The sequence below is a fragment of the Octopus sinensis genome, linkage group LG3, assembly GCF_006345805.1.
Source record: "Octopus sinensis linkage group LG3, ASM634580v1, whole genome shotgun sequence".
NCBI lineage: Eukaryota > Metazoa > Mollusca > Cephalopoda > Octopoda > Octopodidae > Octopus > Octopus sinensis.
In genome coordinates this window covers 91,202,714-91,226,681 of record NC_042999.1, presented here as the reverse complement: position 1 = coordinate 91,226,681, position 23,968 = coordinate 91,202,714, and positions in this window count along the sequence as shown.

Sequence of the window (23,968 nt, the reverse complement as noted above, 5' to 3'; positions counted from 1 at the left end):
CCTATACATGTTTGTGCATGCATGTGTGTGTGTTTGTGCATGCACGCGCGTGTGTGTGTGTATGTGTTTGTTTGTTCATGTACATTGATACGCATAAACGGTTTGAATCGCCCTACACTCTACAATGTCTACAAGTTTTGTATGATGTATGGATGCTTAGACTCCGTTCCAAGATTTTTGTCAGAAGAATCTGATGAATATTATTTCCAATGCTTTTCGGCTGGCACAAAGCACATGATTTTCCGTTTCCGGAATAGGATCTGGGTTTAGAGAAGATAGTCCAGCGAAGGTTGTAGGTTAAGGATTTGCCGTTTACATTGTTGGTATGAATGACTAAGGGAGTGATAGTTAGATTTGTTGTGGCGTCCAAAGGAGTTTCAAGGTTTAGAAGTCATCTGGAAGCCATTTGAAGTCTTTGTCTCAAGAGGAGGATTTGGTGTTTACTTGTAAACTATGTCCTTAGAACACACACACACAAGCACACGCACACAAATATATATAAATATATACACTCGTTCACATTTATTTATTATAATACATTAAACATCCATTGACGCAGGCGTGGTTGAATGGTAACAAGCTTGCTTCCGAACTGCATGGTTCCGGTTTCAGCCCCACAACCCCACTGTTATAACCTCAGGTCGACCACAGCCTTGTGAGTGGATTCGCAGACGAAAACAGAATGAAGCCCGTAGATCTGTGTGTATCTATTTATATATGTGTGTGTGCATTCGTGCATGTGTGTGTGTGCGCGCACGCACGCGGGTGTCTGTGTTTGTCCCCCTCTATCGCTTGACAACCGGTGTTGGTGTGTTTATGTCTCCGTAAGTTAGTGGTTCGGCAAGAAATGTCAATAGAATAAGTACCAGGCTTAAAATAAGTGTTAGGATCAATTCATTCGACCAAAACAAATTGTTCAAGGCTGTGCCCCAGCATGACCACAATCTAATGACTGAAACATGTCATTAGAAGAACAAAAACAGTGTATATAATACATTGTACTGGAAGCGACATGAAGGCTTAACTCTTTGTTAACAAAGGAGGTATGTTATCTTGCCTCACTAGCATATCATGATAGCAATATTAACTAAACTCAAGATGAAAATAAAATGCCTGTTGATGAAATGAGATAAAAATTGGAATAATTGTATGCTGAATTCAGACAATATTCATTACACAATAAAACAAAGTTACTTTAAATAAAAGATCACCTGTACTTGTGAGGCGAGTAGTTACAGCAGAAAAATACATTTTCACACTCGACGGCACTGCATATATATATATGAGTTATAAAATACATTGACTGATCTAAAACATGGCATAACAATACTACAGATCCCACACTAGCATAAGCAATCTCATTAGCTGCAAATATTGCATAGGAACACCATTTGCTGCAAGTATTGCTTAGAAACGCCACTTATTGCAAAATCTAACTTGTTTCCTTTGCAGCCGTAACCAAACTTCACAGATATGCAAAAACGGACTTGACAGAGGCAAAATAAATACTCTTTCCGACCGTTGTTGTATGCTAGGGAAGAGAAAGCAAATTTGATGAGGGGAAATAAACATGCATACCACACTAGTTATCCAACCTTACCCATATTACAATATAAATCTTGAGCTGAAGAAGAAGAAGAAGAAGAAGAAGAAGAAGAAGAAGAAGAAGAAGAAGAAGAAGAAGAAGAAGAAGAACAACAACAACAACAACAACAACAACAACATCAACAACAACGACGACGACGACGACGACAGCAATACAGAGATATAGCTGTTGTTCTCAGACACGTGTAACTCGGACTCAGATTGCATGATAGATGTGTGACGATTAAAAATGCGTTAGAAAACGTAGTTCCAAGCCAAATTCTTGGGGTTTATTTATTTACTTAAACATTAAATGATATATTTTACAGCAGTAAACCGAACACTTGTTGATGTTATAATACCCACAATCGATAATCTGGCTAAGAAATAGTTATCACAGACAGCAGTTCCTAATTTATGGACATTAAATGTTCTTTCATAACGTTATATAAGCGTTCAAATGCCAATGAGATCGATTGCGCCTCTGAAATAGATTTTTCTGTCAAAACTAAGATCGACAAATACGTCTCCTTGATCCGAGCTGACCCAAAGATAAGCAATAACATTAAAATCATAAAACTACAAAGCAACTTACTGTATTTGAATGCTAATATAAGCCTCTCTTTGATTGGCACGTTCTATAAATCCGCTACATATTACGAAAAAATACTTGTCCGAATATTAACGCAGAAAAACGAAGAGAATTTCAGTTTTGTTATTGCATATGACACACTGAACAATAAACTTGTAAGAAAACATAATCTGAGACATGAATATTTTCCCACATCGTAGATGCATTCTAACCTCTTACAAGCACACAGAAAATAAGTAATTTTGCTAATATGAGGCGTTAAAACTTTAGTCACACAGCCTTCACCTGACTGCTAGTACAATTCTACGTTTCCTCAGTTATACAGTGTAGCAGTCGAAGTATATCAGTAACCAAACTACAGTGGTATGACCAAAATTTTGTTACCTCATAAAATAAATTTAAAGTGAATTTCACAGGTGTTGTGTGTGCGTAGCGTTTGTGTGTGTGTATGTGTTTGTAGATATGTATGCGTATGTGTATATTGTTAATTTTTTTATTTGTTTATGCGCCCTTTTCAAGCCTAGCCAGGCTCATAGGCCAGTTTTCCGGTTTCTGTGGCGTATGTGTGCCCCCCAGCTGGACAGAACGCCAGTCCATCGCAGCGTTACTCAAGAAACAGGAAGAAAGAATGAGAGAACCTTAGGGCGAAAGAGTACAACAGGGGTCGCCACCACCTCCTGCCGGAGCGTCGTGGAGCTTTAGGTGTTTTTGCTCAATAAACACACACAACGCCAAATCTGGGAATCGAAGCCGCGATCTTCCGACCGCGAGTCCAACTGCCCTAACCACTTGTCATTTCGCCTCAACTGTTGTTAAATTACTAGATGTTATAGATTCAGTTTCAGCATCCGGTCATAGATCAAATCACTTGCTGAACAATTAAAACGCCCTAAATGTTTTCGTATGAATTACTGATTCAACAAAATTAAGTTTTCTATTTTCAATAATTTCTCACATATGAAAATCGACAGTGAAAAAATTATCATGTCCATCAATGGAAAAAAAACCTGTGAAAATTTGCTAGTAATTGGATGTGTTAGTTGCGAAACGATGGCACACATCAAAAATTATTATCAGCCACAAATGTTTATTTAAAAACAAAATTCTGCTTTTCATTTCTAAAACTGTGTTAGTTTTATTGTCCGACTGCCTCTAACGACTTTTCATTATGCATTTCAGCCTTCATTAATTATTCAAGCAAAATGTTATATCACTACGGTATATTGGATAAATGTCAGTCGTAATGAACCTCTTGACTATTTGGCTGTTTGACTTGACATAGAACTTAGAAACTAATAACTGAATCTTAACACATCAACCATAGACTGTAGATAGGCGTATCGCAAGGAATTGGATACTTGGAACAGTGGCATTGATAGAAATGCCGAAGGTAATGAACCATTTAGTACTGAATAGTAGTATTGAACGCAATAGTTTCTGGGCACCAAATATATATATATATATATATATATATAAGTAAATATATGGCACAACGAAGTAGCGATATTTACTGGAAATAGCGAACGTAATAATACGACGCTAATGTATTATGTTCTCCCTGGAGGTAAGACATTTTTTCCAAATTTGTTGCACTCACGCATTTTTGCTAGTACATACGGGGTGAAGCTATACATTAGCGTCGTATTATTACGTTCGCTATTTCCAGTAAATATCGGTACTTCGTTGTGCCATATATTTACTTCTATGTATAATTTTCCCTCACGGGCTATTCTTTACTGGAAAGGCAATACTTTCGTATTGCATTACTAATTTTATATATATATATATATATATTATATATATATATATATATATATATATATATTATATATATATATATCTGTATATGTATAACAGGTAGGATGTGTGTGTGTGTGACTGAAGCCATTTACACATAAATGCATACATTACAACCCCTCTCCTTTTGTCTGTCAATCACTCACTAAAAAAAACGAAATTATCACTCTCTATCTCTCTTTCTTCACACTCACTAACAAAATAACTTATACACACTATACTTTCTGTGTTGTACACTTCATCAAGCATGCACACACACACACACACACACACACACACACACGAACATGTACGCGTACAAAAGACATGTATGCAATAGGTGTACGTACGTACGTGTGTGTGTGTGTGTTGCCCATGTATATATATATATATATACATTGCCACTAACCATCAAAACACTCTACAACCTTGAACCCTTTTCATTGAAAAACTATTCCGTCCTTCCCATCTATTCTTTACAATTATTTTACATGTTCTTGAACAACCACTCCCTAAATATACACCACAAACCCTGCCTCATTAATCTATTGGTGAACTACTAACATGCATATGAACAAACATCATCTTCCCATACATATCAGCGAAATGTACATCTTATTACACTGAAGCGCTTCAAGTGGCTTGAAGAGGCTTCTTCTGTAATATGGGTCCATTCGATTCCATTACATCATTTCCCTCCCACTAGGGAGCAGTGCAGAAATAAGCCGAAACGACCGTTGTCCTAAATAAAGCTTCATGTACACTCTGTCTTCCGTATTAATGATTTAGAAAACATTCAATTTGCACCGAGGAATTCTTTACGTACATCCAGTAACGAAAGTGCATACTCCGGATGACGCATGGTATCCGAAAAGTGGTGAACGTGCTCTGCAGGCACACTACAAGGGATATTCCCTTAACAAGGTTTGGATACTACACCTTAGAGTCTCCTGCCTAAGCTTTAATTTTGAATACAACTGATACCCCCCCCCATATATATATATATATATATCACTGATTATACCGGTCATAATACACCGAACAATAAGTATAAAATGCAATCTTTGGATAACACGTGTCATTCAAGATTGCCAGAGATATTTTTACTTTATCAGATAGGCATTTTGCTAATTCTACTACGCATCAAAATATTGTTAATAAATATACGAGGAAATTATCATACGCAATCCCATATAACTTAAAATACCACATTTATAGACGCACTAATAAGAAGCTAAACCAGGAGATTACGAATACTAATAGTAGGGGGAAAGTTGGAAAAATCCCATAAATAAGGATTCTGATAAAACCCGTCCAAATAATTCCAATATAAATAATAATATAGACGATTGCAAAAATAACGTAAGTTATAATGAAAATGCTGAAACTTTCAGTAACAGTAATGTAATACTAGAAACAACAATGATAGTCATGGAGGAAATATAAACAGCATTAGTAATAACCACAGTAACAATAAAAGGAAAATTTGAAGTAGGAAAAAGCTTAGTTGCCAACAAGTAGAAAATATGTGGTAAAAAAATGTAATTGTAATGACGGAGACGCTTGTCTTCTGAGAAATGAATGCCTTCGTAAGAACATGATATGCAAATATTCACTGAGAAGAGAAGCAGGTGCATTTGCATATATTACTGCGATCGCGGATTACTTCAAATACCAATATCGTAGTCACATTGCATTGGTTAAAAGTATCAACAAAAGACATTGCACGTCCTTTGCTGACATGGTTTAAGATCCTCAAGGAAGAAAATATACAATATAGTTTGACATGCATTTTAACGTGCACAGTTAAGTTTGTGAATAAGCACTCCATTTTAGTTACTAGATGCAACTACAGTCTTAAATGCTTTCTTGTGCCGCTCGGTAAAAAAAAATTGATATCTAACACTCTGTTGATGCAATCTGCTGCTTACTTCATTATATTGTGTTTATTTCTGTTTTTCCTTTACTTCATCTTTTTGATCAACGTCTCGACTGTGAATTTTCTAATTTTCCTTGGTAAATACAGTTGTATGCATTTCTATGGTTCAATGTTGTAGACATATTTGTTGCCAAGCATCAATATGTGTATTAATATCGGTTGATTGAAGAACAGAATATTTATGCATCTACTACATAGATTACATATATTAATAACTAATTGTGAATGTGTTTGAGTAGATAAGAATAGTTACATAAAACTATCTAGACCTATGCAAGCAAATTCTTGTCATTCAACATTGTAGTGGATTTCCGTTGCCCATAGACTTAGACCTCAACGTATATTAATATTTATTAATATTAATATAAATAGTAAAATTAGTACGAATGGATGTATGAAGTATATCTGTGAGACTATATAAAATAGATATGTGTGTGTGTGTGGTGTGAAATTATATGTAAACAAACTACATATTCGACCTCGTATTAGGATATATGAAAAAATATGTATTTATATATGTTAAGGAGCATTTACCTCGTAACTAGTTTTCCCTAATGGCTTTAAAATATAACAAGATAGATAGTCAAAAATTAACTTTGTATAGTTACAAATTCTGGGGTGGAGTGGAGCCAAATACCTGTTGCAAGAGTACTTTAGATCCCTTTCTAGCAGATAGTTGAAAAGAACAAGAAATGGTCGGTCTTTATCACATTATTACATTATTATTAAAGCTTACTTTAATTCTATATTTCTTTTTTCTTTTTCTTCCTTATATTCTGACCGAAGGGATGGAATTGCATCGAGTGGTCCACTGGACATGGTTTTTTTCGGTTTTCGCTTCTTTGCTTTTGTATTTGCATTTTGATTATACTTTGTTTTGTCTGCTTAGTTTTTTTCTGCCAATTGTTGAAATAGCATACTGCACTGGGTATTAATTCTTGTACAGAATGAAATGGCAGTCTGATCAAATGACGAAATTATTCAAAATTATGACTTAAAGAAATACTTCTTACAGCTTCGATGGATGGTAATGATTATTCTATATGCAGATTACATCATCTTACTCACCAATGTACGATGGGTGTGACGCTGTGTAGAAACAATTGTAGTGATAAAGAATGTCGTCCAATCCATTTTTTACTCATCTCTTTATGTGTGTGTACCTATCTATCTATCTATCTATCTATCTATCTATCTATCTATCTATCTATCTATCTATCTATTCGTCTCTATCTATATATCTACCCATCTCTCTCTCTGTCTCTCTCTCTCTCTCTCTCTCTCTCTATATATATATATATATAATCAATAAATTTAAGGGTAGCAAAAAAATTCTAGAAAAATTCTTCGCTACAAGCGGTCAAGTGAGAAAGAAAAGATAGTCAATAGACTATATAATATACATTCAAATATATAAGGAATGGCCATAATAGGACATTCAACTCATTAGAAAGAGCAGCCAAACTCCAAACCACTAATAGTTGTAATTCTGAAATGGAAAGAAATAAAAACGTTTACCATTTCCCTCTCTGGACTATGCATAGTTTCGGCGAACTTTAGTAAATAAATTAATTAAATTAAATTCATTTACAACTGGCGTGCCTCATCAGCAGAGAAGCCAAGGACTGAACATATATACACGAGGCAATAATAAGCATGCAGAGAGGGAAATGGTAAACGTTTTTTATTTCTTTCCATTTCAGAATTACAACTATTAGTGGTTTGGAGTTTGGCTGCTCTTTCTAGTGAGTTGAATGTCCTATTATGGCCATTCCTTATATATTTGAATGTATATATATATATATACATATATATATATATAATATATATATATATATATACATATAATATACACATATACATATATATGCATACACACATTATATATTTATTCATATGCATGTGCATATATATATATATATATTATATATATATATATACACACACACACACATATATATATATATATATATATATATATATATATATATATATATATATATATATATATATATATATATGTGTGTGTGTGTGTGTGTGTGTGTGTGTGTGTATTATAGCCGGTTTGGTTACTGTTTGTGTAACACTACTTTTATATGTTTCCTATTTGGAAATAGATAGTAAATATATTTTACTTTTGAAATAGAAATAGAAATTGATAAACACGTCATTTATAACTTACTTATAATTGTTATCATTATACATAAATCCTATCTCCGGCTACATAAACGCCATAGCGAGAAATATACTCTGAAATTCTAATGGACATTTTTATGCGTGAATGTATGTTGAAGATAAATAAATTCGTGTTCTTTTAACCGCTATAAAAAATACAAAGCTTCATAATTGCAGAAATAAATTTCATTAACAAGTTGAAGAACGTGAAGAAAGAGAAAATAATTACTACATTAGTTTATTTATGTACATTTAATATTCATAATTCAATTAAAAAGCAAAGTCATTTTGTCGTAGAGAGTTATAACTTAAAATTCACACTAGCTAATCCTTCGTAGTAACCAGCAGAGTTCACAACAATTCAATTAAGTGTTGTTGGATTTAAGCCATAGACATGGCATAAAAAATAGCCAATATCTCAAGGAGAGAGTGTCGTGGAGTTTAGTAACATCCTTCGATCACTGTTGTGAGTGTCGTGGAGTTTTGTAGCATCTTACGATCACTGAGTAATTTCCCCCAAATTAGGGTTTTTATAACTGCTCATATCCGAATTCTAAGAACCGTATTTCGTGAAAGGTTTCTTTGACGAAAGTTTAGAATTCGTATATGGGTAGCAATTGGGATCCAATGGGATGCCAACAATTGTGCTTGTTCGGGCAAATATCTTCATTAAGTCATATTGCTGCTTTTTATGACTTGCTATAATACATGTATATATATATATATATATATGTGTGTGTGTGTGTGTGTGTATCTATCTATCTATCTATTTATCTATCTCTATACACACACACATACATACATACATACACACATACATACATACACACACACACATACACACGCATATATATATATATGCGCGTATATAGCTAAATCTGCACGCATGTATTCCCCCTTCTCTATATGTGTGCTGTATATATATGCTATACACACACGCACACATACATATACACACACATGTAATATATCTATACAGTGGATATTAATCCTAATGGCTATCGATGATCGTCATGGGGCCGTTATGCTATTAAAAACCATACGGTACACTATATAATTGATGGCAATTATCTAGATGCATCACCATCTTTTTTTTAATGCAAACATGTTATCACATTACTTCTGCAACATATTGCATATATAACATTATGTATTTTCATTGTACTTCACTTTGTATCGTTGTAACTTCAACCTAAAATGGGAACTGAAAAAATAAAATAGAAAGTTGAAATATATGATATCAACGTCCCTTCAAGTATGTCTACAATATACATACAATTTTTGTCTTCCAATTTGAGTTAGTAATAACCGGTCTTCTGATGTTGGCTGCATAGAAATACCAATTTCATGTTGCTTTATTACCCAGAAACTGTGATATCCACATATTTAATTTCCTTTTGTCTCGTCTATACCTCCTCGTATAACAATACAAGGAGGTATAGACGAGGAGGTATAGACGAGGAGGTATATTATTATCATTATTATGATGACAACTGGTATACTGGAGATTTATTCGCTGTAGGTGTATCAGCTTCCTTTAAACTTAGGTCGTACGCCCTTGTTAAGTCTCTAGGACTTTGTGGAGTTTCCTTGTATTGCTAAGTAGTACTGTTTTCTATGTGTTCTACTTCCATTTTTATTCCTAAATTTTCCAATCACTTTTCAATTTGTTTATTTACTGTAGTAAGGATACAAATAATTCTTGGCACAGTGTAAACCCTGTCAATTGACCATTGAACATTATTATTATTATTATTATTATATTATTATTATTATTATTATTATTATTATTATTATTATTATTATTATACTTTTAATCTGCATGTTTGCTACAATCACTCGCCGAGACACACAACGTCCTTGGGCGATTGAAGGATAAGAGACGTTACAGCATGACTGAAAGCTTGGTGGGGGAAAGTGAATATCTTCATGTAATAAAACTCGTACATTTAAATGTATAGTGCTTTTCTACCGATGTTGGTAATACTTGCCAGCACAATCTTTTGGATTTCTCTGAGGCATGATTCTCCAGGGATATTATCTGACACCCCTTTCCTATCTTACCAAAGGCACCCACAATATCAGGAACCATTCTCACTTTAAGATGCCACATCTTTTGTATTTCAATTCCCAGGTCCTTATATTTACTACATATGTCAAAATCCTTTACAGATATATTTTTATCAGTGGGAACACTTGTAACAATTAGTCTAAGAGTATTTTCTTCTCTGTATTTCTTCATCAGGGATGCACATATCGTCAGCCACTACATAATTTTACTTCACTGTTTCTTTTAAAAAAATTACATTTGGTGCATGAGGGAGTTTGATGCCGCTGCCCTTATCTGCACCTCCTGCTGTGAAGTTGTTTCATCTGGAACGCTTAACAGTAAGATGTCCGGTTTTGTTTTGACAACACCTACATCCACCCCGTGCAGGTCTGTCAGATCCTTCAGGAGGATATTGAAGAACTGTGGCTTCCTAAAGCCGAGGCTGTTGCAGTATATTGTCCTATATATTGATGGCAAATTTGTAGTCCTTGGTACTATGCAGAGGTACCCTGTTCTAGTATTAGTGTAACTCTCGATGCCAAAGTTTGAGACAAATCCCTCAAGGATCTTCCAGATGTATATTATGGTAATATCTTTCCCGCCTACGCTCAAAGGAGTGGAGTCTTAATCTCTTGAGTCTTTCCCAGTAGCTTATATGCTGCATAGAGGATATCTTCTTCGTGTAGCTTCGTTGGATTGCCTCAAGTTCTGCAATTAATTTGACACTGGTTGGTGGCCATAGCTGGGTGTAATAGTCAAAGTGGCTTAGGACAAGCGTCCTCCAGCGGACCGTCATGGTTTTCCGATCTCTTGTTCTAAAAGTTCTAAGAATCCATCCGGTCAGCCGCCTGCATTTCATTGCCAACTTAGCAACATTCACATGGAAGGATGCATGATTACTCATGTAAATACCCAGGTATCACACTGACTGTGTCTCTGAGATTGCAATATCTCTAGGTCCAGTGTATTTAACTGGTATTGCATTTAGTTTTGCATACTCATAGCACAAGGCTTGAAACTTTTCAGCATTAACCTGCATGCTATTCTTTTCAGCCTACTTGTATATTTCATCCAACTGACATTGCAGGTGCATAGTCTCTTCTGTATCACCTTTGAGACTTTTGTACCATCTGCATAACTTGTGATCGTGGCTCTCTCTGTGGCTGAGGGCATATCTGAGAGGGCCATTATGAAATGTAGTGGTCCCAAAAACAGTGCTTTGCGTGTCACTGGAGGTGGCTCCATTGGATTCTACAACCTGACTGCTATCCTTCAGAAAGTCATGCAGCCATGCTCCCAATTTTCCGACTATGCTGAGATCACACAGCTTCCATGATCGACTTTATCGAAGGCATTTGCAAAGTCGAGATATATCACTTCCACATTTGAGCATTTGAGCTGCTGTTTCAACACCCAGTCATAGTGATGTAAGAGCTGAGTCAGACAACTTCTTCCAGGTCGGAGACCATGTTGGGTGTCAGTCAGCAAGTCAATCTCGTCAAGAAAGGGGATTAGTTTTGTTCTGACTATTCGTTCCATGACTTTGCTAATGTGCAAGGTCAGAGAGGTAGGTGGTCTTCTTCTTCTTCTTCTTCTTCTTCTTCTTCTTCTTCTTCTTCTTCTTCTTCTTCTTCTTCTTCTTCTTATTATTATTATTATTATTATTATTATTATTATTATTATTATTATTATTATTATTATTATTGTCGTCGTCGTCGTCATCATCCTCTTCATCATTATCATCATCATTGTCATCATTATCGCCATCGTCGCCGTTGTTGACGTATTTATTGTTGTTGTTGTTGTTGTTGCTTTGAACCACAAAGGTGAAATTAACAGGGAATGCAGAAGAAAATCGGTTAGAACAAATAAAAACAGAAAAGATTTAATGAAAATAGCGTATTTCTTTGTATATTCATCATGGCAATTATTCTTTTTCATTGATCAGAGGTAAAACAATTATTTTTTTTTCAATTCATGTTGGCCACATCAAAGTTTGACCGTATGATGATCGATCTTTTCTTGATGCTTCCGCCAACATCTGTTGACACAGAATTAGCAATCTTGTGTTTTTTTTTCTTTTTTGGTCTTGTTCAAATTATTATGAATACGTGATTCATACTATATTTATATCTTTGAACGTTCTAAGTGTCCATCCAGATTGTAAAGGAAAAATATTACTTCAGTAGGAAAAATCTACTACATACAAATGTGATTAATATTTCAGACTCGTCTTTTTATTCTTATACTAGTTTTAGTTACTGGAGTGCAGCCATGCGGGAGCACCGCCTTGAAGGTTATTTGTGGAACGACTCTACCAAGTACTTTATCTTATGTTGAGAAGCTAAGTTACAGGGACGTAAACAAATCAACACCGGTTGTCAAGCTATGGTCGGGAACAGACACAAAGACACATATATAGACACATGTGTGTGTGTGTGTGTGTGTGTGTGCATTGTTTCGAATTTGTGTGAATATGTATAGAATGTGTATCAGTTGAATGTAGTGAAAACATGGTCTGGTTTTCACGTTTTTTATAATGGTATTTTGACAAACGCTGTCAAGAACTCAACTGTCATTTAAACGCATTTGAAATTTGATGATTACACTATGCAGGAAAGCGCTAATTTAATTTTATGAGGATTAGAAAATATTTTTTAATGTTAAGATATCATAATACAAACGTGAAAACCAGACCATGTTTTAACTTTATTCAACCGCTATATATATATATATATATATATATATATATGTGTGTGTGTGTGTGTGTGTGTGTGTGTGTGTGTGTGTGTGTGTGTGTGTGTTATCAAATCTTTCTTACGAAATATATGTGCCCCAACTGAGAAGTGCTCGGAATATCTGAGACAAACGATAATTAAGAGGTAAATTCAGAAGCAAAGTGTAGGTCAATCATCAAATTCCCAGACGCAAAATTTTAAACATATTCTTAAAAATACACATGCATCTATACATTTTAAAACAGATCAGAAGATCTCTCTATATATAAATGTACCACATCTGAATATATAGATATAAATATAGATTAAACGAATGTAAAAATTTTCGAGGTGTAAATAGGGTTAAAATGTTAAAGGTGTAAAGTAAAACATATATGGATTACATCATAAAATATACAAATTACATCATAAAATCATTTTATGACGGGAATCGCTTTGGAGGACGTCTTCCTGATGAAGGGAACATTAATTACTAGGATAAGTTAAATTTTCGAACTCTCTTACCTTCTGTATTCCAGAAACGGCCGTCGAATGGACCTTCTCTAATAACGAGACTTTCCCTTAATGCTTAATCTTTAGTTGTAATATAGTAATTTGCTCTTTGAACTGTTTGAAATGTTTTTGCTATTTGATCACTTAGATGCTTTCCTACTGTTGTTTTGCATAATCCTTATACGTCTTACCTTTTTTACATCTCGAATATTTTTACATTCTATGTTTTTATCTATATGTGGTACTTTTATATATATGTATAGACCTATTGATCTGTATTAAAATGTACAAATGTATGTGTATTTTAAAAAATATGTTTAAATGTTTGAGTCTGGGATTTTGCTGATGGATCTAAACTTTGTTACTGAATTTACCTCTTTCATTATACACACACACACACACACACACACACAACACACACACACACACGCACACAGACAAACACACACACATACACGCACGCACACACACACACACACACACACACACGCGCACCAAGGGGTTGCTGAAAAGTTTCGGGCTTTGGGTAGAAGAAAATATGGGAGGATCAGTTAATTATAATTTTATTCAACATATTCCCCTCTAAGATTCATACACCTACTGCAGCAAACTTTCAAGTTTTCTAAGCTCTGTAAAATAACTCAGAAGGTTAGTCCTCCAGCCAATTCTTTCGCGATACCCTTACAGCCAGGAACTTTTCAGCACACCTCGTGTATATGTGTGTGTGTAGACAGAGACAGACAGACAGACGAATTTCTTTCCTTTTACTTCCACCAAATCCACTCACACAGCTTCAGTCGTGCCAGGGCTATAGTAGAAGACATATGCTCAAAGTGACACGCAAAGAGCCTGAAACTGGAAACATGGTTAGGAGGCAAAATTCTTACCACACAGCCACAGCTATACATTACAATAATCAAATATGGTTTTCCTCTGCACCATAGTCGTGTATAGACATGCAATCTGCAATCTTCTTTTTCCTGTAGTCTTAAGAAATGATTTTCACATGGTAGCTTTCTGTAGCTGTTTAGCTAGACTGTTTGGAGATGATTTATTACAATCACGTTATGGATTATAAAGCAACACGTCTAATTAACACCAGTTCTTTGATAGAGTGACAACGTCACCAATAGCTATCAGATGTCGAACGTATTGGCTAGAAAAGGCTAATTACAATATGAGTACGTAAAACTCGATTTGGTAAAATCACAGAGTTAAGCATCTTACTGCACCAATAAATAGATTATTTTTCTATTTACAGCGCTCGTAATACACTATTTTTCTCATTTTACGAAGAAATAAATAAAAACACTCACACACACACACACACACACATACACACACACACACACACACATATATATGTATAGTTTCCTGAAATTCAATACATGAAACAGTTATAAAGTTTTCTATTATCGTTTATACGTTTATAGGCTATGATAAATTTGGTTGGAGAAGCCGACCATTTTCAAGTGGACACTTTTTCCAACATCTTGCCGTATAGAAATTAATAAAAAAGAATATAATGCAAATATTTTAAAGACGTCATTCGCATATCGTGGGAAATACTTGAGCTATGAAACCAATGTTTTGTAAGTGTTCAACGACAACGTTAGCTAAAGAATATTAATTTTTTTTATAGAAGCATTTTGTATATATTGACATCAAATATGAGGGAAAAACGGATAAAAAATGCTTCCATTGATAGTTATATTAATATGGTTATTGGTGATCATAGTTGCAGCAATGATAATAATAATAATAATAATGATAATAATAATAATATAATAATAATAATAATAATAATAATAATAATAATAATAATAATGTTGATGATGATGATGATGATGATGATGATGATGATGATGATAATAACAACAATATTATCTTTATTATTATTATTATTATTATTATTATTATTATTATTATTATTATTATTATTATTATCATTCAGTTGTTTTATTTTTATAACGTGCTTTCTCTGCACTACCGAGCGCAGCTCTGTGTGCCTTGGGTATGTGCTGCGATTTGTTGTGATGCTCTGATGGTTACTGTATTGAAAGTGTTCTGCGTAGGATGTGTGCAGTGTCTAGTAGTGGAATTTTCTGTATGTTATATGTGTTTGTAAGTCCTGGTGTTTTGTTATGTATTTGTCTGATTATTTTTTTGTCATGCCTAATGCACCTACTATGATAGGAATTGTTTCTGTTTTTAGATTCCACATTCTAGTTACCTCTATTTCCAGGTCTTTGTATTTTGAAAGTTTCTCCATTTCTTTCAGAGACACATTGTCATGTGCTGGTATTGATACATCAATTAGAAAGCATTTTTTTCTTCATGATCTCTGACAACTATATCTGGTCTGTTGGCCTTAATTTCTCTATCTGTGTGTATTGGCATATCCCAGAGTATGGTTGCTTTCTCGTTTTATGTGACCTTCTTTGGTGTTACTATTCCATAATGTTGGCATAGCTTCCAGTGTATGTAGGTCCCAACCCTGTCGTGTCTGTGAATATATTCCTTCTTAGCCAGGACTGGGCAGCCAGAGATAATATGATTTATTGTTTCTTGTCCATCTCCACATATTCTGCAGTTACTTGTTATATTTCTTTTCATTACATTATTATTATTATTATTGTTATTATTATTATTATTATTATTATTATTATTATTATTATTATTATTATTATTATTATTATCATTGCCTTTGCACAGCTTCTAACGCTGGAGATGTACTACAGTGTCAGCTGTTCACTACTATTGAACTAAGTTAACACCTCTTATTTTTCGAACACCTTCCGGAGTATTCGAGCGGTTCCAAACAGTGCTGTTTTCTGCAAGTGCTCCACCCTTATTGCAGCCCATATTTGTTCCACGTACTTCTCGAGATTTTTGCTCACTGTTCCCAGGGTTCCGACAATTATTGGTACTACTGCTATCTTTTTCATTGACCACAACTGCTTGATTTCCCAAGTTAACCTGTCGTATCTATCGACTTTTCTTTCTTCCTGATCGTATAGCTTGTTGTCAGCTGGACATGCTATGTCTATGATCCAACACAGTTTGTTTTCTTTCTCAATTAAGACTATGTCCGGCTTCCTATTCTCTATCTCATGGTCGCACTGAATCATAAAATCCCATAAGATCTTTGCATTTCTATTTTCGACGAAGACTTCAGGTTTGTGGTCGTATCAATTTTTTCCTCTGTCAAGTCCATACTTGTTGCAAAGTGTCCAATGGACAAGCCTGGCTATATTGTCGTGGCGTCTCTTATATATGCCTTCTGGGCTAGTGACGTACACTGGCTCGTAATATACCATACGGTTTCACCGTTTTGTCCACAGATTCTGCACTTATCACTTTCTGCTGTGTTGTCTGTTCTGTATTTTATGTAGTTTGTTCTTAGTGCTCTTCGGCAGCACATATTAGAGCCCCTGTTTCCGGTTTTAAATTAATTTTAGTCACCCACAGCCATCTTTTTTCTCTGTCTGTCTTATCTTCAACATCCCTATGAAATTGAGCATGCATTCTTTTCTTTACCCACCTATTTTCAGTTTCATTCGTTTTCAATTTCTTGTATAGTGCTTTATCTTTGCAATCTTTTATCGTACACATGCCTGACCTTCTTACTTTCAACAATAGTGGTTGTGGCATTTTTTCCCATAAAATGCTATGTTGTTTTCTTCTGCTCTAATGCTATGTTCGCATCCAATAAGTACTCTTCCCCCCCTTTTTCTTGGTACATACAGTCTGTCTGTGTCACTTTTTGGGTGGAGTGACCCATATCTAGTTAGCAACTTCCTTCACTTTCAGTCTAAGCTATTTAGTTCGTGTACTGTCCATGCGATTATCCCTGCTCCATATCTAAGGAGTGAAACCGCCCAGGCGTTGATAGCTTCGATCATATTCCGTCCGTTCAATTTCGACTTAAGGATCAGTCTCAATTCGTCCAAGTACTCCACCTTAAATTTTTCTGACATTTCTTTCTCCATCAATTTATCCATTTCTAAAATCCGCAAGCACTTATAACCCGTCTCGTCTATCTGCTTCATAACCTCCCCCGACAGTATCGTTAGCCCGTCCATAATTTGATTTTGCCACTCTTCAAGCCAAACACACTCCACCTTCTCAGTCCAAACCCCATTCTGATATCAGCGAGGGAACTGACTTGGTCTTCATCTTTACTATAAAGCCATTTGGTATTTTATGTAGTATATTCGTGAGTATTTTCAATTTTTTCTTTCGTAAATATTGCCTGCACATTACGCCACGCGTCTTCACGCGTGGTGTAGTGGCTAGAATGTTGCGTTCACGATCCCAAGATTGTGGTTTCGATTTGCAGACCGAGCTGATTGGGGTTTTGAGCAAAACACTTCATTTCATAAAGATGGACTAGAGTCCTGCGACGGACTAGAGTCCTGTGGAGCAGTAATTTTGTGATCTCAGTCACTTATGCACCATAGAAACAACGTAACCGGCCCTCAGTTCTAGCACTCGAAATAATGCTTTGTGTACGTTATGCGCATTGTTTTTATATAAGACAGATAGCTTGAGCAGGCGTGTATAATGTAGTTTCACTAAGTAGTTATATAAAATACACTTTTGGTGGCAACGGTTTTTTTTTTTTTTGCATACATCCAAATACAATATTTTCTCTTGCTTCTAAAGTTATACTGCTTGAATTTATAGAAATTATACGTATTACTCTGGATATGCCTGTCTCTCTATAGCATGTTATTAATGCTACAACAATAACAACAACTACTACCACTCCAGCTACTGCTGCTACTACTGCTATTACTGCTACTACTACTGCTACTGCTGCTGTTGCTACTACTACTACTACTACTACTACTACTACTACTACTACACCCCACGCTACCTATAACTCGATTTTGTAATTTCGCCTTCATCCGATACCCCTGTGTCAAATAGAGGGAGAATATTCCTCCTCATTATTATCATTGTTGTTGTTGTTGCTGTTGCTGCTGCTGCTGCCGTTGTTGTAGCGGGCGTTGTCTTAAAATTTTAACACAACACCAGAGATTTTAGGGATGTAAGTGCGAAAGAAAGAAAGAAAGAAACGAAAAGAGAAAGAAAGAAAATAGAAAGACAAATGTACAAATCTGAAAAAAAATTTATATTCGGGCGTTAAGGACCAAACGAATTTGAACGTCATCGTCGCTTTCCTCTACCTTGAAAATAGGAATTTATACTTACCAATAATACTTTATATTGTGAGGATGATTTATGAAAGTCTAAAAACGTTGAAGATGGATTACCAACTTTATTGCGCGAAACGAACTGAGAAAGATCGAAATGAAACAAATTTAAAAAAATAAACAAAAAGTTAACTAATATATTTCTTTATTACCCACGAGGGGCTAAACATAGAGGGGACAAACAAGGACAGACAAACGGATTAAGTCGATTACATCGACCTCTGCGCGTAACTGATACTTAATTTATCGACCCCGAAAGGATGAAAGACAGAGTCGACCTCGGCGGAATTTGAACTCACAACGTAACGGCAGACGAAATACGCCTACTCATTTCGCCCGGTGTGCTAACGTTTCTGCCAGCTCGCAGCCTTCACAAAAACTTAACTAATACAAGACGAAAACATTGTGGTGTTCAATGCTTAGAAGATTTCTTCGTTATTTTTAAGTAATTTCTTCTGCTCGGATTATATTCTTTACATATATTTTTATCTTCAAGTCCTTTAATACGATGCCTGCTCGGTTTCGTATATATCGTACGTTCTGTCAGTAATCTCATTAATCACAGCAGTTCTGTTTCATTACAATAAGCTATGTGCCTGTAGTATCAGTTGTTTGATTTCTTACTACGCGTTTACCAGTTTCCATAATTACCATTTCCTGTTAATGATGTTACATATAGGCGCAAACGTGACAGTGTCGTAAGAAACTTGCTTCCCAACCACATGGTTCCGGGTTCAGTCCCACTGCATCATACCTTTGACAATTGCCTTCTACTATAGCCTCGGGCCAACCAAACCCTTGTGAGTGGATTTGATAGACGGAAGCTGAAAGAAGCCCATCGTATATGTGCGTGTGTGTGAGTGCGTGCCTATATATGTGTGTGATATATTTATATATATGTGTGTGTGCGTGTGTGTGTGATTGTGTCTGTGTTTGTCCCATCACCACCACTTGACAACCGGTGTTGGTGTGTTTATTCCACGAAACTTAACGGCTCGCTAGAACAGGCCGATCGAATAAGTGCCCACGGGCATATGGCGTAGTTCGATTCCAAGCAGTGACCTAAATAATAATAATAATAATAATAATAATGATAATGATAATAATAATAATAATAATAATAATAATAATAATAATAATAATAATAATAATAAAAGAATGAGAACCCAGGTTCGAACTTAAACGGTGGCAACTTACTTGCCTACCCATATATATATATATATATATATATATATATATATATATATATATATATATATATATATATTATATATATATATATATTCAAAATGTGACCTCGTGTGTACCGTCGGCGAGTTTTTTTCCTCTGTCTTCCCTTCTCTGGATCTTTCCTTCTCCTATGTTTCCGACGAAGAGTTCCGCTCGAAACGTTAAACCCTCCTTCTTCCCTTCTTTCCTGAGCGTCCAATACTACTATATTTGTTCCACGTCCTCGCGTTGTTGTGTTTTTTTTTGTGTTTTCTTGTTTGGATTAACTATATATATATATATATATATATATATTAAATTTATATATTAAATTTTTTAAAAGGTTTAATGAAAAATAACAACTAATTAATCAATAATGTATTCACCCTTGTTGTTTACATCTTCCCAGCGTTCAACAAAATTTTCAATACCTCTTTGGTAGAAATCACCCGATTTCGACTCGAAAAATTGATCCAACCAAGCTCTCAATTCTGCATCAGTATTGAACGAAACTTCGCGCATAGAATATGAAAGAGATCGAAAGAGGTGGAAATCCGTTGGTTCCAAATCAGGAGAGTACGGCGGGTGTGGCAGCATTTCCCAGCCATGCATTTGAATGTCCTCCTTGGTCATATTGGCAATATGAGGGCAGGCGTTTGCGTGCAGCATAAGAACACCATGCTGCCAATTAGATCTTTTCTCTTGAATAGCCGTGTTTCGTCGTTCCATTTGTTGACCGTTTGGTTCCGTTCAAGCAATTCGTAATGTATAATCCCTTCCCCGTCCCACCAAACGCACAACCTCGTTTTACACAGATGAAGATCTTGTTTCACGGGTGGTGTCGCTAGTTTACCGGGGCTATACAATTCCTTTCGCTGCTTCGTATTGATGTACAGACACCATTTTTCGTCTCCAGTAACGATTCGGTAAAGAAATCATTGCTTGTGTTCATGAGTTGAACGATGACGAGCAAGCAAACCAGTGGATATTGTGGCTAGTTGATGTTTGTTGTTGTCACTTAAAGCATGCGGAACCCATGCTCCATACTTCTAAACCTTTCTCATCGAGTGAAGATGCTTCTTTATCGCAGTGTGGGAGCATACCATTTTCTCTGCCAGTTCCCTTCTCGTTTGACGAGAAGTTTTGTGCAAACGTTGGTTTAATCGCTCTTCATCGAACTCAACTAGACGGCCTGAACGAAGTGCGTTTTTGAGGTCAAAATTTCCATTTTTGAACTTGGCATACCAATTAAGAGCAGTTCTTTCAGCTATGGCACCCTCTCCATACACAGCACAAATGTCGTGAGCAGCTTTACGGCCTTAGAACCTTGATTAAAAGCAAAAAGAAGGAGGTGTCGAAAATTTTCGTTTTTCTTAACTTGACATACCATTTTAATGATCTGAAAATAAACAAAAATTAACTAAAAAAAAAACATTATAGATACCAAAATGATTCAAAAATAGAATTCTCGCAAAAAAATAGAATCCAAAGTTAAAGACGCTATAAATTCCAACATTTAAAAAAAGGCGGGAACTTTGTTGCTAACTTAATATATATATATATATATTGTATATATATATATATATATATATATATATATAATATATATATATATATATAATATATATATATATATATATATATATTATATATATATATATGTACCACGCCATGTTGGACCGCTGAACTCTACACATTTTTAAATATTTTCTCTCCATAACGTCCTCTAATTTTTTTATGTCGAAGAGCGTAGGCTCGAAACGTAAAAAACATTTCCATATTTCTCGAGCGTTAAACTAATACATCTGCTTGTTGTTCCCATACCTGTCTTTTTCATTTGTTTTTCTGTAAATTTGAACTACACACACACACACATACATACACAAGTAAAGTGACACTTACTTCTAAGTTTCTCTTGATTAGACATGTCAGGCTTTGCTGAAAAAAATTATGCTTGTTATACATACACTTGCTAAGTATACAGTACTGATTGTAGGGAAAACTTTTGTCACGGCTGCAGTAGAATCATCAATAAAAAAATTGTTATCATATTTCAATATTTACGGAAGCCTAAGTTGGGGTTGTGTTCAATAAATGATTAATAGGAGAAACAAAACGTATGACAACATATCGAGAAACAATTGGGTTAGAATTGTAAGCATGAATAGGAATGTATAATATATATGTGATGGTGGGAATTATTCGAAAGATTAAGGAAATAATGAAACACAATTTGGTAACAAATATGTTTAGCTGAAAAGGTGAAAACATGTAACACTAGAAAGCATGGTTAGAGCATATTCCCTGAAGAATATAGAGTTATATTGAAGGCGGCGATCTGGTAAAATCGATAAGTTGCCGAGCAAAATGTTTAGTCGAATTTCGTCTGTCTTTACGTTCTGTGTTTGAATATCGCCGGGGCCGAATTTACCTTTGATCCTTTTGAGAGATGTTAAAAGAAGTACCATCTGAGCATTTTGATCGATGTAATCAACTATTCCCTCCTTACAAATTGCTTGCCCTGTGCCAGAATTTTAAACCAATATATAGTTATATTTAAACTATTTTTATTAAATTGAAAATTCAGCACTTTTAAAAAGTCAACAACAGTATCTGTAATTTAATTTCAATTTAATTAACGGTTACGTTCCTTTGTGTAATCGAAATTTATGGCATTACTAGTGAGTATAATTAACGAATTCTAATGATATGATACAAAACATCATTAAATATAGGTTGAGAATACCTACTGATATCCATTTAAGTTTTCGTTTTAGATATTAATTGCATACATGATTTATCTTTATATAAAATGAAATAGTAATTCAAATATCAATTTTGAAGTTCATATTTAAAATCATCTTAAAACCGAAAGAAATTGTGGGCCTTATAACTACAATTAAAATGAAATCCTTTTAGCCATAATGCTAAATTATTTCAATCTTAATTTTGTAATAGCAGTGTTTCTCGATTTTCCATAATGGTATCAACTACTAATGAAAATTAGTTGATTCATAATTTTCAATCTGTTAATCATTTCTAGAAGCCTATGTATTGTAAGTTTTCCTTATACACAAAAAATGTTCACCCAATATTCACATTAAATATGATCATATCTTCTTTTGTAACATTTTGTTAAGCTTTTACTGAACACGACCTCCCTCTATCCATATTCAGTATTTCTTATTTCTTTATTGCTCACAAGGGGCTAAATATAGAGGGGACGAACAAGGACAGACAAACGGATTAAGTCGATTATATCGATCCCAGTGCGTAACTGGTACTTATTTAATCGACCCCGAAAAGATGAAAGGTAAAGTCGACCTCGGCGGAATTTGAACACAAAACGTAGCTGCAGACGAAATACCTATTTGTTTACTACCCACAAGTGGCTAAACACAGAGAGGACAAACAAGGACAGACAAACGGATTAAGTCGATTATATCGACCCCAGTGCGTAACTGGTACTTATTTAATCGACCCCGAAAAGATGAAAGGTAAAGTCGACCTCGGCGGAATTTGAACACAAAACTTAGCTGCAGACGAAATACCTATTTGTTTACTACCCAAGAGTGGCTAAACATAGAGAGGACAAACAAGGACAGACTAACGGATTAAGTCGATTATATCGACCCCAGTGCGTAACTGGTACTTAGCTTAATTTATCGGCTCCGAAGGATGAAAGGCAAAGTCGACCTCGGCGGAATTTGAACACAAAACGTAGCTGCAGACGAAATACCGCTAAGCATTTCGCCCGGCGTGCTAACATTTCTGCCAGCTCGCGTCCTTATTCAATGCTTCTTATGCGGTTTCTTAGCGGTATTTCGTCTGTCTTTACGTTTTGAATTCAAATTCCGCCCAGGTCGACTTTGCCTTTCATCCTTTCGAGTTCGATAAATTAAGTACTGGGGTCCATTTAATCGACTGACCCCACTTCACACAAAATTTCGGGCCTTGTGCCTAGAGTAGAAAAGAATATTTCTACTTCACTCATTGCAATAACATTTTCCCGAACGTAATAATATAGGAAACACATGTGAAATTTTACCAGAGTTCGAAGGCCTTACTTTGCTGACTATTCGAATAATTTGTCAACTGAATATAAAATAAATGTTAAACTCGACTTCGTGTATTGATTCCTTTATTCGGTTAATGTTTTTGTTTTATATATAAATAAAAACATATGTATAT